We start from the raw sequence: 17,514 nt of genomic DNA, 5'->3' as shown, positions 1-17,514 counted from the left end.
GGATTTTTGTCGAAAATTTCGACGACTCCGAAAAGTGCTGCAATTAATTCTTCAGGGAACTATTCCGACGTAATTTTGCGAGAGAAAACGATTAATCGCAGGCTCAATGCGCTGCGGGCAACGGATCAAAAGTTACAGCCAAAAAACTGCAGATTTTCGTCGTCATTTCTCTGCTGTCGGTCCTACGCTTTCTTTAATGTAATTTTTGAGTTCCTAGGGTCCCAATTGACCTAGTAACAGTCATACGAATGAATTCGACGACTAGAAATTTTCAGCTCCAAAAATCGCAAAAAAAGTAAGGCTAACCCCTTTGGATTTTTGTCGAAAATTTCGACGACTTCGAAAAGTGCTGCAATTAATTCTTCAGGGCACTATTCCGACGTAATTTTGCGAGAGAAAACGATTAATCGCACGCTCAATGCGCTGCGGGCAACGGATCAAAAGTTGCAGCCAAAAAACTGCAGATTTTCGTCGTCATTTCTCTGCTGTCGGTCCTACGCTTTCTTCAATGTAATTTTTGAGTTCCTGGGGTCCCAATTAGCCAAGAAACAGTCATACAAATGAATTCGACGACTAGAAATTTTTGGCTCCAAAAATCGCGAAAAAAGTAAGGCTAACCCCTTTGGATTTTTGTCGAAAATTTCAACGACTTTGGAAAGTGCTGCAATCAATTCTTTAGGACACTATTCCGACGTAATTTCGCGAGAGAAAACGATTAATCGCAGGCCCAATGCGCTACGGGCAACGGATCAAAAGTTACAGCCAAAAAACTGCAGATTTTTGTCATCATTTCTCTGCTGTCGGTCCCACGCTTTTTTCAATGTAATTTTTGAGTTCCTGGGGTCCCAATCAGCCTAAAAACAGTCATACAAATCAATTCGACGACCAGAAATTTTCGTCTCCAAAAATCGCAAAAAAAGTAAGGCTAACCCCTTTGGATTTTTGTCGAAAATTTCGACGACTCCGAAAAGTGCTGCAATTAATTCTTCAGGGAACTATTCCGACGTAATTTTGCGAGAGAAAACGATTAATCGCACGCTCAATGCGCTGCGGGCAACGGATCAAAAGTTGCAGCCAAAAAACTGCAGATTTTCGTCGTCATTTCTCTGCTGTCGGTCCTACGCTTTCTTCAATGTAATTTTTGAGTTCCTGGGGTCCCAATTAGCCAAGAAACAGTCATACAAATGAATTCGACGACTAGAAATTTTTGGCTCAAAAAATCGCGAAAAAAGTAAGGCTAACCCCTTTGGATTTTTGTCGAAAATTTTAACGACTTTGGAAAGTGCTGCAATCAATTCTTCAGGGCACTATTCCGACGTAATTTCGCGAGAGAAAACGATTAATCGCAGGCCCAATGCGCTACGGGCAACGGATCTTAAGTTACAGCCAAAAAACTGCAGATTTTTGTCATCATTTCTCTGCTGTCGGTCCCACGCTTTTTTCAATGTAATTTTTGAGTTCCTGGGGTCCCAATCAGCCCAAAAACAGTCATACAAATCAATTCGACGACCAGAAATTTTCGTCCTCAAAAATCGCAAAAAAAGTAAGGCTAACCCCTTTGGACTTTTGTCGAAAATCTCAACGACTTTGAAAAGTGCTGCAATTAATTCTTCAGGGCTCTATTTCGACGTAATTTTGCGAGAGAAAACGATTAATCGCAGGCTCAATGCGCTGCGGGCAACGGATCAAAAGTTACAGCCAAAAAACTGCAGATTTTTGTCATCATTTCTCTGCTGTCGGTCCTACGCTTTTTTCAATGTAATTTTCGAGTTCCTGGGGTCCCAATCGGCCTAGAAACAGTCATACGAATCAATTCGACGACCAGAAATTTTCCTCTCCAAAAATCGCAAAAAAAGTAAGGCTAACCCCTTTGGACTTTTGTCGAAAATTTCAACGACTTTGAAAAGTGCTGCAATTAATTCTTCAGGGCACTATGCCGACGTAATTTTGCGAGAGAAAACGATTAATCGCAGGCTCAATGCGCTGCGGGCACCGGATCAAAAGTTACAGCCAAAAAACTGCAGATTTTCGTCGTCATTTCTCTGCTGTCGGTCCTACGCTTTCTTTAATGTAATTTTTGAGTTCCTAGGGTCCCAATTGACCTAGTAACAGTCATACAAATGAATTCGACGACTAGAAATTTTCAGCTCCAAAAATCGCAAAAAAAGTAAGGCTAACCCCTTTGGATTTTTGTCGAAAATTTCGACGACTTCGAAAAGTGCTGCAATTAATTCTTCAGGGCACTATACCGACGTAATTTTGCGAGAGAAAACGATTAATCGCAGGCTCAATGCGCTGCGGGCACCGGATCAAAAGTTACAGCCAAAAAACTGCAGATTTTCGTCGTCATTTCTCTGCTGTCGGTCCTACGCTTTCTTTAATGTAATTTTTGAGTTCCTAGGGTCCCAATTGACCTAGTAACAGTCATACAAATGAATTCGACGACTAGAAATTTTCAGCTCCAAAAATCGCAAAAAAAGTAAGGCTAACCCCTTTGGATTTTTGTCGAAAATTTCGACGACTTCGAAAAGTGCTGCAATTAATTCTTCAGGGCACTATACCGACGTAATTTTGCGAGAGAAAACGATTAATCGCACGCTCAATGCGCTGCGGGCAACGGATCAAAAGTTGCAGCCAAAAAACTGCAGATTTTCGTCGTCATTTCTCTGCTGTCGGTCCTACGCTTTCTTCAATGTAATTTTTGAGTTTCTGGGGTCCCAATCAGCCTAGAAACAGTCATACAAATCAATTCGACGACCAGAAATTTTCGTCTCTAAAAATCGCAAAAAAAGTAAGGCTAACCCCTTTGGACTTTTGTCGAAAATTTCATCGACTTTGAAAAGTGCTGCAATTAATCCTTCGGGGCACTATTCCGACGTAATTCTGGGAGAGGAAACGATTAATCGCAGGCTCAATGCGCTGCGGGCATCGGATCAAAAGTTACAGCCAAAAAACTGCAGATTTTCGTCGTCATTTCTCTGCTGTCGGTCCTACGCTTTCTTTGATGTAATTTTTGAGTTCCTGGGGTCCCAATTAGCCAAGAAACAGTCATACAAATGAATTCGACGACTAGAAATTTTTGGCTCCAAAAATCGCGAAAAAAGTAAGGCTAACCCCTTTGGATTTTTGTCGAAAATTTCAACGACTTTGGAAAGTGCTGCAATCAATTCTTTAGGGCACTATTCCGACGTAATTTCGCGAGAGAAAACGATTAATCGCAGGCCCAATGCGCTACGGGCAACGGATCAAAAGTTACAGCCAAAAAACTGCAGATTTTTGTCATCATTTCTCTGCTGTCGGTCCCACGCTTTTTTCAATGTAATTTTTGAGTTCCTGGGGTCCCAATCAGCCTCAGAACAGTCATACAAATCAATTCGACGACCAGAAATTTTCGTCTCCAAAAATCGCAAAAAAAGTAAGGCTAACCCCTTTGGACTTTTGTCGAAAATTTCAACGACTTTGAAAAGTGCTGCAATTAATTCTTCAGGGCACTATGCCGACGTAATTTTGCGAGAGAAAACGATTAATCGCAGGCTCAATGCGCTGCGGGCAACGGATCAAAAGTTACAGCCAAAAAACTGCAGATTTTTGTCGTCATTTCTCTGCTGTCGGTCCTACGCTTTCTTTAATGTAATTTTTGAGTTCCTGGGCTCCCAATTAGCCAAGAAACAGTCATACAAATGAATCCGACGACTAGAAATTTTTAGCTCCAAAAATCGCAAAAAAAGTAAGGCTAACCCCTTTGGATTTTTGTCGAAAATTTCAACGACTTTGGAAAGTGCTGCAATCAATTCTTTAGGGCACTATTCCGACGTAATTTCGCGAAAGAAAACGATTAATCGCAGGCCCAATGCGCTACGGGCAACGGATCAAAAGTTACAGCCAAAAAACTGCAGATTTTTGTCATCATTTCTCTGCTGTCGGTCCCACGCTTTTTTCAATGTAATTTTTGAGTTCCTGGGGTCCCAATCAGCCTAAAAACAGTCATACAAATCAATTCGACGACCAGAAATTTTCGTCTCCAAAAATCGCAAAAAAAGTAAGGCTAACCTTACTTCGACCTTATCTTCGACAGCTTTCGGCCTCGCGTCGTCTGCTTTCTCGCTCCCTGCGCAGGCTCCTCGTTGTCACCTTGATTTTCCCTGTGATCGACTACTGTTGTGTAGTACTCCTCGATCTCTCCACCAGCCTTAGTCTTAAGTTACAGCGCCTGCTCAACAATTGCGTCCGCTTCGTTTGTGGTTTTGCTCGGGATGTTCATGCTGCTCCCCACCGTAGAGAGCTAGGCTGGCTCACGGTTGCCGATCGTCGTCTGTACTTCCTTCTTAGTGCTCTTTTCGGTATCCTACGCACAGGGCGTCCGGCGTATTTGGCTGAATTGTTCACTACACGCGAGATCGGAGCTTACGGCACTGCTTTCCGTCATTGGGGGGAGCTTATGCCGCCTCTTCCGCGGTCTGAGGCTTTCCGCAACTCTTTGACGGTTGCTGGCAGTCGTCATTGGAATTCCCTGCCAGCTGAGCTTCGTTCTTCTTCTGATCTTCCCGCCTTCAAGCGTGGTCTCTACCTGCATCTCTTTCAGACTGAAGCGTCTTGTTCCGTATTGTAACAGTGTCTAGGGGCCTTGGCCTTTCTTTAAACTCTCTTCTTTTGCATTCCTTTCTGTACGCACCGGTTCGAGTTAGCTGTACTTGTATCTTTAGTTTTAGTTTTAGTTTTAGCCATAGCCTTAATTGGACTTTAGTTTTAATGAAATTTGTATAAGTTTGTGCTTGTACTCTCTTGTAATACATTTTGTTTCTTTGGTGCTACCAGTTTTCCAATATTGTAATGGAAATATCAATAAATACCTTCAACCTTCAACCTTCAACCCCTTTGGACTTTTGTCGAAAATTTCAACGACTTTGAAAAGTGCTGCAATTAATTCTTCAGGGCACTATGCCGACGTAATTTTGCGAGAGAAAACGATTAATCGCAGGCTCAATGCGCTGCGGGCAACGGATCAAAAGTTACAGCCAAAAAACTGCAGATTTTTGTCGTCATTTCTCTGCTGTCGGTCCTACGCTTTCTTTAATGTAATTTTTGAGTTCCTGGGGTCCCAATTAGCCAAGAAACAGTCATACAAATCAATTCGACGACTAGAAATTTTTGGCTCCAAAAATCGCGAAAAAAGTAAGGCTAACCCCTTTGGATTTTTGTCGAAAATTTCAACGACTTTGAAAAGTGCTGCAATTAATTCTTCGGGGCACTATTCCGACGTAATTTTGCGAGAGGAAACGATTATTCGTAGGCTCAATGCGCTGCGGGCATCGGATCAAAAGTTACAGCCAAAAAACTGCAGATTTTCGTCGTCATTTCTCTGCTGTCGGTCCTACGCTTTCTTTGATGTAATTTTTGAGTTCCTGGGGTCCCAATTAGCCAAGAAACAGTCATACAAATGAATTCGACGACTAGAAATTTTTGGCTCCAAAAATCGCGAAAAAAGTAAGGCTAACCCCTTTGGATTTTCGTCGAAAATTTCAACGACTTTGGAAAGTGCTGCAATCAATTCTTTAGGGCACTATTCCGACGTAATTTCGCGAGAGAAAACGATTAATCGCAGGCCCAATGCGCTACGGGCAACGGATCAAAAGTTACAGCCAAAAAACTGCAGATTTTTGTCATCATTTCTCTGCTGTCGGTCCCACGCTTTTTTCAATGTAATTTTTGAGTTCCTGGGGTCCCAATCAGCCTAAAAACAGTCATCCAAATCAATTCGACGACCAGAAATTTTCGTCTCCAAAAATCGCAAAAAAAGTAAGGCTAACCCCTTTGGACTTTTGTCGAAAATTTCAACGACTTTGAAAAGTGCTGCAATTAATTCTTCAGGGCACTATGCCGACGTAATTTTGCGAGAGAAAACGATTAATCGCAGGCTCAATGCGCTGCGGGCACCGGATCAAAAGTTACAGCCAAAAAACTGCAGATTTTCGTCGTCATTTCTCTGCTGTCGGTCCTACGCTTTCTTTAATGTAATTTTTGAGTTCCTAGGGTCCCAATTGACCTAGTAACAGTCATACAAATGAATTCGACGACTAGAAATTTTCAGCTCCAAAAATCGCAAAAAAAGTAAGGCTAACCCCTTTGGATTTTTGTCGAAAATTTCGACGACTTCGAAAAGTGCTGCAATTAATTCTTCAGGGCACTATACCGACGTAATTTTGCGAGAGAAAACGATTAATCGCACGCTCAATGCGCTGCGGGCAACGGATCAAAAGTTGCAGCCAAAAAACTGCAGATTTTCGTCGTCATTTCTCTGCTGTCGGTCCTACGCTTTCTTCAATGTAATTTTTGAGTTTCTGGGGTCCCAATCAGCCTAGAAACAGTCATACAAATCAATTCGACGACCAGAAATTTTCGTCTCTAAAAATCGCAAAAAAAGTAAGGCTAACCCCTTTGGACTTTTGTCGAAAATTTCATCGACTTTGAAAAGTGCTGCAATTAATCCTTCGGGGCACTATTCCGACGTAATTCTGGGAGAGGAAACGATTAATCGCAGGCTCAATGCGCTGCGGGCATCGGATCAAAAGTTACAGCCAAAAAACTGCAGATTTTCGTCGTCATTTCTCTGCTGTCGGTCCTACGCTTTCTTTGATGTAATTTTTGAGTTCCTGGGGTCCCAATTAGCCAAGAAACAGTCATACAAATGAATTCGACGAATAGAAATTTTTGGCTCCAAAAATCGCGAAAAAAGTAAGGCTAACCCCTTTGGATTTTTGTCGAAAATTTCAACGACTTTGGAAAGTGCTGCAATCAATTCTTTAGGGCACTATTCCGACGTAATTTCGCGAGAGAAAACGATTAATCGCAGGCCCAATGCGCTACGGGCAACGGATCAAAAGTTACAGCCAAAAAACTGCAGATTTTTGTCATCATTTCTCTGCTGTCGGTCCCACGCTTTTTTCAATGTAATTTTTGAGTTCCTGGGGTCCCAATCAGCCTCAGAACAGTCATACAAATCAATTCGACGACCAGAAATTTTCGTCTCCAAAAATCGCAAAAAAAGTAAGGCTAACCCCTTTGGACTTTTGTCGAAAATTTCAACGACTTTGAAAAGTGCTGCAATTAATTCTTCAGGGCACTATGCCGACGTAATTTTGCGAGAGAAAACGATTAATCGCAGGCTCAATGCGCTGCGGGCAACGGATCAAAAGTTACAGCCAAAAAACTGCAGATTTTTGTCGTCATTTCTCTGCTGTCGGTCCTACGCTGTCTTTAATGTAATTTTTGAGTTCCTGGGGTCCCAATTAGCCAAGAAACAGTCATACAAATCAATTCGACCACTAGAAATTTTTGGCTCCAAAAATCGCAAAAAAAGTAAGGCTAACCCCTTTGGATTTTTGTCGAAAATTTCGACGACTTCGAAAAGTGCTGCAATTAATTCTTCAGGGAACTATTCCGACGTAATTTTGCAAGAAAAAACGATCAATCGCAGGCTCAATGCGCTGCGGGCAACGGATCAAAAGTTACAGCCAAAAAACTGCAGATTTTCGTCGTCATTTCTCTGCTGTCGGTCCTACGCTTTCTTTGATGTAATTTTTGAGTTCCTCGGGTCCCAATTGACCTAGTAACGGTCATACAAATGAATTCGACAACTAGAAATTTTCAGCTCCAAAAATCGCAAAAAAAGTAAGGCTAACCCCTTTGGATTTTTGTCGAAAATTTCGACGACTTCGAAAAGTGCTGCAATCAATTCTTCAGGGCACTATTCCGACGTAATTTTGCGAGAGAAAACGATTAATCGCACGCTCAATGCGCTGCGGGCAACGGATCAAAAGTTGCAGCCAAAAAACTGCAGATTTTCGTCGTCATTTCTCTGCTGTCGGTCCTACGCTTTCTTCAATGTAATTTTTGAGTTTCTGGGGTCCCAATCAGCCTAGAAACAGTCATACAAATCAATTCGACGACCAGAAATTTTCGTCTCTAAAAATCGCAAAAAAAGTAAGGCTAACCCCTTCGGACTTTTGTCGAAAATTTCATCGACTTTGAAAAGTGCTGCAATTAATTCTTCGGGGCACTATTCCGACGTAATTTTGCGAGAGGAAACGATTAATCGCAGGCTCAATGCGCTGCGGGCATCGGATCAAAAGTTACAGCCAAAAAACTGCAGATTTTCGTCGTCATTTCTCTGCTGTCGGTCCTACGCTTTCTTTGATGTAAATTTTGAGTTCCTAGGGTCCCAATTAGCCAAGAAACAGTCATACAAATGAATTCGACGACTAGAAATTTTTGGCTCTAAAAATCGCGAAAAAAGTAAGGCTAACCCCTTTGGATTTTTGTCGAAAATTTCAACGACTTTGGAAAGTGCTGCAATCAATTCTTTAGGGCACTATTCCGACGTAATTCCGCGAGAGAAAACGATTAATCGCAGGCCCAATGCGCTACGGGCAACGGATCAAAAGTTACAGCCAAAAAACTGCAGATTTTTGTCATCATTTCTCTGCTGTCGGTCCCACGCTTTTTTCAATGTAATTTTTGAGTTCCTGGGGTCCCAATCAGCCCAAAAACAGTCATACAAATCAATCCGACGACCAGAAATTTTCGTCTTCAAAAATCGCAAAAAAAGTAAGGCCAACCCCTTTGGACTTTTGTCGAAAATTTCAACGACTTTGAAAAGTGCTGCAATTAATTCTTCAGGGCACTATTCCGACGTAATTTTGCCAGAGAAAACGAATAATCGCAGGCTCAATGCGCTGCGGGCAACGGATCAAAAGTAACAGCCAAAAAACTGCAGATTTTCGTTGTCATTTCTCTGCTATCGGTCCTACGCTTTTTTCAATGTAATTTTTGAGTTCCTGGGGTCCCAATCAGCCTAAAACAGTCATACAAATCAATTCGACGACCAGAAATTTTCGTCTCCAAAAATTGCAAAAAAAGTAAGGCTAACCCCTTTGGACTTTTGTCGAAAATTTCAACGACTTTGAAAAGTGCTGCAATTAATCCTTCAGGGCACTATGCCGACGTAATTTTGCGAGAAAAAACGATTAATCGCCGGCTCAATGCGCTACGGGCAACGGATCAAAAGTTACAGCCAAAAAACTGCAGATTTTTGTGGTCATTTCTCTGCTGTCGGTCCTACGCTGTCTTTGATGTAATTTTTGAGTTCCTGGGGTCCCAATGAGCCAAGAAACAGTCATACAAATCAATTCGACGACTAGAAATTTTCGGCTCCAAAAATCGCAAAAAAAGTAAGGCTAACCCCTTGGGATTTTTGTCGAAAATTTCAACGACTTCGAAAAGTGCTGCAATTAATTCTTCAGGGAACTATTCCGACGTAATTCTGCGAGAGAAAACGATTAATCGCAGGTTCAATGCGCTGCGGGCAACGGATCAAAAGTTAAAGCCAAAAAACTGCAGATTTTCGTCGTCATTTCTCTGCTGTCGGTCCTACGCTTTCTTCAATGTAATTTTTGAGTTTCTGGGGTCCCAATCAGCCTAGAAACAGTCATACAAATCAATTCGACGACCAGAAATTTTCGTCTCTAAAAATCGCAAAAAAAGTAAGGCTAACCCCTTTGGACTTTCGTCGAAAATTTCATCGACTTTGAAAAGTGCTGCAATTAATTTTTCGGGGCACTATTCCGACGTAATTTTGCGAGAGGAAACGATTAATCGCAGGCTCAATGCGCTGCGGGCATCGGATCAAAAGTTACAGCCAAAAAACTGCAGATTTTCGTCGTCATTTCTCTGCTGTCGGTCCTACGCTTTCTTCAATGTAATTTTTGAGTTTCTGGGGTCCCAATCAGCCTAGAAACAGTCATACAAATCAATTCGACGACCAGAAATTTTCGTCTCTAAAAATCGCTAAAAAAAGTAAGGCTAACCCCTTTGGACTTTCGTCGAAAATTTCATCGACTTTGAAAAGTGCTGCAATTAATTTTTCGGGGCACTATTCCGACGTAATTTTGCGAGAGGAAACGATTAATCGCAGGCTCAATGCGCTGCGGGCATCGGATCAAAAGTTACAGCCAAAAAACTGCAGATTTTCGTCGTCATTTCTCTGCTGTCGGTCCTACGCTTTCTTCAATGTAATTTTTGAGTTTCTGGGGTCCCAATCAGCCTAGAAACAGTCATACAAATCAATTCGACGACCAGAAATTTTCGTCTCTAAAAATCGCAAAAAAAGTAAGGCTAACCCCTTTGGACTTTCGTCGAAAATTTCATCGACTTTGAAAAGTGCTGCAATTAATTCTTCGGGGCACTATTCCGACGTAATTTTGCGAGAGGAAACGATTAATCGCAGGCTCAATGCGCTGCGGGCATCGGATCAAAAGTTACAGCCAAAAAACTGCAGATTTTCGTCGTCATTTCTCTGCTGTCGGTCCTACGCTTTCTTTGATGTAATTTTTGAGTTCCTGGGGTCCCAATTAGCCAAGAAACAGTCATACAAATGAATTCGACGACTAGAAATTTTTGGCTCCAAAAATCGCGAAAAAAGTAAGGCTAACCCCTTTGGATTTTTGTCGAAAATTTCAACGACTTTGGAAAGTGCTGCAATCAATTCTTTAGGGCACTATTCCGACGTAATTTCGCGAGAGAAAACGAATAATCGCAGGCCCAATGCGCTACGGGCAACGGATCAAAAGTTACAGCCAAAAAACTGCAGATTTTTGTCATCATTTCTCTGCTGTCGGTCCTACGCTTTTTTCAATGTAATTTTTGAGTTCCTGGGGTCCCAATCAGCCCAAAAACAGTCATATAAATCAATTCGACGTACAGAAATTTTCGTCTCCAAAAATCTCGAAAAGAGTAAGGCTAACCCCTTTGGACTTTTGTCGAAAATTTCATCGACTTTGAAATGTGCTGCAATTAATTCTTCGGGGCACTATTCCGACGTAATTTTGCGAGAGGAAACGATTAATCGCAGGCTCAATGCGCTGCGGGCATCGGATCAGAAGTTACAGCCAAAACACTGCAGATTTTCGTCGTCATTTCTCTGCTGTCGGTCCTACGCTTTCTTTGATGTAATTTTTGAGTTCTCAGGGTCCCAATTGACCTAGTAACAGTCATACAAATGAATTCGACGACTAGAAATTTTCAGCTCCAAAAATCGCAAAAAAAGTAAGGCTAACCCCTTTGGATTTTTGTCGAAAATTTCGACGACTTCGAAAAGTGCTGCAATTAATTCTTCAGGGCACTATTCCGACGTAATTTTGCGAGAGAAAACGATTAATCGCACGCTCAATGCGCTGCGGGCAACGGATCAAAAGTTGCAGCCAAAAAACTGCAGATTTTTGTCATCATTTCTCTGCTGTCGGTCCCACGCTTTTTTCAATGTTATTTTTGAGTTCCTGGGGTCCCAATCAGCCTAGAAACAGTCATACAAATCAATTCGACGACCAGAAATTTTCGTCTCCAAAAATCGCTAAAAAAGTAAGGCTAACCCCTTTGGATTTTTGTCGAAAATTTCGGAGACTTTGAAAAGTGCTGCAATTAATTCTTTGGGGCACTATTCCGACGTAATTTTTCGAGAGAAAACGATTAATCGCAGGCCCAATGCGCTGCGGGCAACGGATCAAAAGTTACAGCCAAAAAACTGCAGATTTTTGTTGTCATATCTCTGCTGTCGGTCCTACGCTTTCTTCAATGTAATTTTTGAGTTTCTGGGGTCCCAATTAGCCTAGTAACAGTCATACAAATGAATTCGACGACTAGAAATTTTCGGCTCGAAAAATCGCAAAAAAAGTAAGGCTAACCCCTTTGGATTTTTGTCGAAAATTTCGACGACTTCGAAAAGTGCTGCAATGATTTCTTCAGGGCACTATTCCGACGTAATTTTGCGAGAGAAAACGATTAATCGCAGGCTCAATGCGCTGCAGGCAACGGATCAAAAGTTACAGCCAAAAAACTGCAGATTTTCGTCGTCATTTCTCTGCTGTCGGTCCTACGCTTTCTTCAATGTAATTTTTGAGTTTCTGGGGTCCCAATCAGCCTAGAAACAGTCATACAAATCAATTCGACGACCAGAAATTTTCGTCTTCAAAAATCGCAAAAAAAGTAAGTTTAACCCCTTTGGACTTTTGTCGAAAATTCCATCGACTTTGAAAAGTGCTGCAATTAATTCTTCGGGGCACTATTCCGACGTAATTTTGCGAGAGGAAACGATTAATCGCAGGCTCAATGCGCTGCGGGCATCGAATCAAAAGTTACAGCCAAAAAACTGCAGATTTTCGTCGTCATTTCTCTGCTGTCGGTCCTACGCTTTCTTTGATGTAATTTTTGAGTTCCTGGGGTCCCAATTAGCCTAGAAACAGTCATACAAATCAATTCGACGACCAGAAATTTTCGGCTCCAAAAATCGCAAAAAAAGTAAGGCTAACCCCTTTGGATTTTTGTCAAAAATTTCAACGGCTTTGGAAAGTGCTGCAATTAATTCATCGGGGCACTATTCCGACGTAATTTTGCGAGAGAAAACGATTAATCGCAGGCTCAATGCGCTGCGGGCAACGGATCAAAAGTTACAGCCAAAAAACTGCAGATTTTCGTCGTCATTTCTCTGCTGTCGGTCCTACGCTTTCTTTAATGTAATTTTTGAGTTCCTGGGGTCTCAATTAGCCAAGAAACAGTCATACAAATCAATTCGACGACTAGAAATTTTTGGCTCCAACAATCGCAAAAAAAGTAAGGCTAACCCCTTTAAATTTTTGTCGAAAATTTTAACGACTTTGGAGAGTGCTGCAATCAATTTTTCAGGGCACTATTCCGACGTAATTTCGCGAGAGAAAACGATTAATCGCAGGCCCAATGCGCTACGGGCAACGGATCAAAAGTTACAGCCAAAAAACCTGCAGATTTTTGTCATTATTTCTCTGCTGTCGGTCCCACGCTTTTTTTAATGTAATTTTTGAGTTCCTGGGGTCCCAATCAGCCTAGAAACAGTCATACAAATCAATTCGACGACCAGAAATTTTCGGCTCCAAAAATCGCAAAAAAAGTGAGGCTAACCCCTTTGGATTTTTGTCAAAAATTTCAACGGCTTTGAAAAGTGCTGCAATTATTTCATCGGGGCACTATTCCGACGTAATTTTGCGAGAGAAAACGATTAATCGCAGGCTCAATGCGCTGCGGGCAACGGATCAAAAGTTACAGCCAAAAAACTGCAGATTTTCGTCGTCATTTCTCTGCTGTCGGTCCTACGCTTTCTTTAATGTAATTTTCGAGTTCCTGGGGTCTTAATTAGCCAAGAAACAGTCATACAAATCAATTCGACGACTAGAAATTTTTGGCCACAAAAATCGCAAAAAAAGTAAGGCTAACCCCTTTGAATTTTTGTCGAAAATTTTAACGACTTTGGAGAGTGCTGCAATCAATTCTTTAGGGCACTATTCCGACGTAATTTCGCGAGAGAAAACGATTAATCGCAGGCCCAATGCGCTACGGGCAACGGATCAAAAGTTACAGCCAAAAAACTGCAGATTTTTGTCATCATTTCTCTGCTGTCGGTCCCACGCTTTTTTCAATGTAATTTTTGAGTTCCTGGGGTCCCAATCAGCCCAAAAACAGTCATACAAATCAATTCGACGACCAGAAATTTTCGTCTTCAAAAATCGCAAAAAAAGTAAGGCTAACCCCTTTGGACTTTTGTCGAAAATCTCAACGACTTTGAAAAGTGCTGCAATTAATTCTTCAGGGCACTATTTCGACGTGATTTTGCGATAGAAAACGATTAATCGCAGGCTCAATGCGCTGCGGGCAACGGATCAAAAGTTACAGCCAAAAAACTGCAGATTTTTGTCATCATTTCTCTGCTGTCGGTCCTACGCTTTTTTCAATGTAATTTTTGAGTTCCTGGGGTCCCAATCGGCCTAGAAACAGTCATACAAATCAATTCGACGACCAGAAATTTTCCTCTCCAAAAATCGCAAATAAAGTAAGGCCAACCCCTTGGGACTTTTGTCGAAAATTTCAACGACTTTGAAAAGTGCTGCAATTAATTCTTCAGGGCACTATTTCGACGTAATTCTGCGAGAGAAAACGAATAATCGCAGGCTCAATGCGCTGCGGGCAACGGATCAAAAGTAACAGCCAAAAAACTGCAGATTTTCGTTGTCATTTCTCTGCTGTCGGTCCTACGCTTTCTTTAATGTAATTTTTGAGTTCCTGGGCTCCCAATTAGCCAAGAAACAGTCATACAAATGAATCCGACGACTAGAAATTTTTAGCTTCAAAAATCGCAAAAAAAGTAAGGCTAACCCCTTTGGATTTTTGTCGAAAATTTCAACGACTTTGGAAAGTGCTGCAATCAATTCTTTAGGGCACTATTCCGACGTAATTTCGCGAGAGAAAACGATTAATCGCAGGCCCAATGCGCTACGGGCAACGGATCAAAAGTTACAGCCAAAAAACTACAGATTTTTGTCATCATTTCTCTGCTGTCGGTCCCACGCTTTTTTCAATGTAATTTTTGAGTTCCTGGGGTCCCAATCAGCCTAAAAACAGTCATACAAATCAATTCGACGACCAGAAATTTTTGTCTCCAAAAATCGCAAAAAAAGTAAGGCTAACCCCTTCGGACTTTTGTCGAAAATTTCAACGACTTCGAAAAGTGCTGCAATTAATTCTTCAGGGCACTATGCCGACGTAATTTTGCGAGAGAAAACGATTAATCGCTGGCTCAATGCGCTGCGGGCAACGGATCAAAAGTTACAGCCAAGAAACTGCAGATTTTTGTCGTCATTTCTCTGCTGTCGGTCCCACGCTGTCTTTAATGTAATTTTTGAGTTCCTGGGGTCCCAATTAGCCAAGAAACAGTCATACAAATCAATTCGACGACTAGAAATTTTTGGCTCCAAAAATCGCAAAAAAAGTAAGGCTAACCCCTTTGGATTTTTGTCGAAAATTTCGACGACTCCGAAAAGTGCTGCAATTAATTCTTCAGGGAACTATTCCGACGTAATTTTGCGAGAGAAAACGATTAATCGCAGGCTCAATGCGCTGCGGGCAACGGATCAAAAGTTACAGCCAAAAAACTGCAGATTTTCGTCGTCATTTCTCTGCTGTCGGTCCTACGCTTTCTTTAATGTAATTTTTGAGTTCCTAGGGTCCCAATTGACCTAGTAACAGTCATACAAATGAATTCGACGACTAGAAATTTTCAGCTCCAAAAATCGCAAAAAAAGTAAGGCTAACCCCTTTGGATTTTTGTCGAAAATTTCGACGACTTCGAAAAGTGCTGCAATTAATTCTTCAGGGCACTATTCCGACGTAATTTTGCGAGAGAAAACGATTAATCGCAGGCTTAATGCGCTGCGGGCAACGGATCAAAAGTTACAGCCAAAAAACTGCAGATTTTCGTCGTCATTTCTCTGCTGTCGGTCCTACGCTTTCTTTAATGTAATTTTCGAGTTCCTGGGGTCTTAATTAGCCAAGAAACAGTCATACAAATCAATTCGACGACTAGAAATTTTTGGCCACAAAAATCGCAAAAAAAGTAAGGCTAACCCCTTTGAATTTTTGTCGAAAATTTTAACGACTTTGGAGAGTGCTGCAATCAATTCTTTAGGGCACTATTCCGACGTAATTTCGCGAGAGAAAACGATTAATCGCAGGCCCAATGCGCTACGGGCAACGGATCAAAAGTTACAGCCAAAAAACTGCAGATTTTTGTCATCATTTCTCTGCTGTCGGTCCCACGCTTTTTTCAATGTAATTTTTGAGTTCCTGGGGTCCCAATCAGCCCAAAAACAGTCATACAAATCAATTCGACGACCAGAAATTTTCGTCTTCAAAAATCGCAAAAAAAGTAAGGCTAACCCCTTTGGACTTTTGTCGAAAATCTCAACGACTTTGAAAAGTGCTGCAATTAATTCTTCAGGGCACTATTTCGACGTGATTTTGCGATAGAAAACGATTAATCGCAGGCTCAATGCGCTGCGGGCAACGGATCAAAAGTTACAGCCAAAAAACTGCAGATTTTTGTCATCATTTCTCTGCTGTCGGTCCTACGCTTTTTTCAATGTAATTTTTGAGTTCCTGGGGTCCCAATCGGCCTAGAAACAGTCATACAAATCAATTCGACGACCAGAAATTTTCCTCTCCAAAAATCGCAAATAAAGTAAGGCCAACCCCTTGGGACTTTTGTCGAAAATTTCAACGACTTTGAAAAGTGCTGCAATTAATTCTTCAGGGCACTATTTCGACGTAATTTTGCGAGAGAAAACGAATAATCGCAGGCTCAATGCGCTGCGGGCAACGGATCAAAAGTAACAGCCAAAAAACTGCAGATTTTCGTTGTCATTTCTCTGCTGTCGGTCCTACGCTTTCTTTAATGTAATTTTTGAGTTCCTGGGCTCCCAATTAGCCAAGAAACAGTCATACAAATGAATCCGACGACTAGAAATTTTTAGCTTCAAAAATCGCAAAAAAAGTAAGGCTAACCCCTTTGGATTTTTGTCGAAAATTTCAACGACTTTGGAAAGTGCTGCAATCAATTCTTTAGGGCACTATTCCGACGTAATTTCGCGAGAGAAAACGATTAATCGCAGGCCCAATGCGCTACGGGCAACGGATCAAAAGTTACAGCCAAAAAACTACAGATTTTTGTCATCATTTCTCTGCTGTCGGTCCCACGCTTTTTTCAATGTAATTTTTGAGTTCCTGGGGTCCCAATCAGCCTAAAAACAGTCATACAAATCAATTCGACGACCAGAAATTTTTGTCTCCAAAAATCGCAAAAAAAGTAAGGCTAACCCCTTCGGACTTTTGTCGAAAATTTCAACGACTTTGAAAAGTGCTGCAATTAATTCTTCAGGGCACTATGCCGACGTAATTTTGCGAGAGAAAACGATTAATCGCTGGCTCAATGCGCTGCGGGCAACGGATCAAAAGTTACAGCCAAAAAACTGCAGATTTTTGTCGTCATTTCTCTGCTGTCGGTCCTACGCTGTCTTTAATGTAATTTTTGAGTTCCTGGGGTCCCAATTAGCCAAGAAACAGTCATACAAATCAATTCGACGACTAGAAATTTTTGGCTCCAAAAATCGCAAAAAAAGTAAGGCTAACCCCTTTGGATTTTTGTCGAAAATTTCGACGACTTCGAAAAGTGCTGCAATTAATTCTCCAGGGAACTATTCCGACGTAATTTTGCGGGAGAAAACGATTAATCGCAGGCTCAATGCGCTGCGGGCAACAGATCAAAAGTTACAGCCAAAAAACTGCAGATTTTCGTCGTCATTCCTCTGCTGTCGGTCCTACGCTTTCTTTGATGTAATTTTTGAGTTCCTGGGGTCCCAATCAGCCAAGAAACAGTCATAGAAATGAATTCGACGACCAGAAATTTTTGGCTCCAAAAATCGCAAAAAAAGTAAGGCTAACCCCTTTGGATTTTTGTCGAAAATTTTAACGACTTTGGAAAGTGCTGCAATCGATTCTTTAGGGCACTTTTCCGACGTAATTTCGCGAGAGAAAACGATTCATCGCAGGCCCAATGCGCTACGGGCAACGGATCAAGAGTTACAGCCAAAAAACTGCAGATTT

Source organism: Diprion similis, chromosome 11, assembly GCF_021155765.1.
Source record: "Diprion similis isolate iyDipSimi1 chromosome 11, iyDipSimi1.1, whole genome shotgun sequence".
Lineage (NCBI taxonomy): Eukaryota > Metazoa > Arthropoda > Insecta > Hymenoptera > Diprionidae > Diprion > Diprion similis.
Note: the sequence above shows the minus strand (reverse complement) of the source record.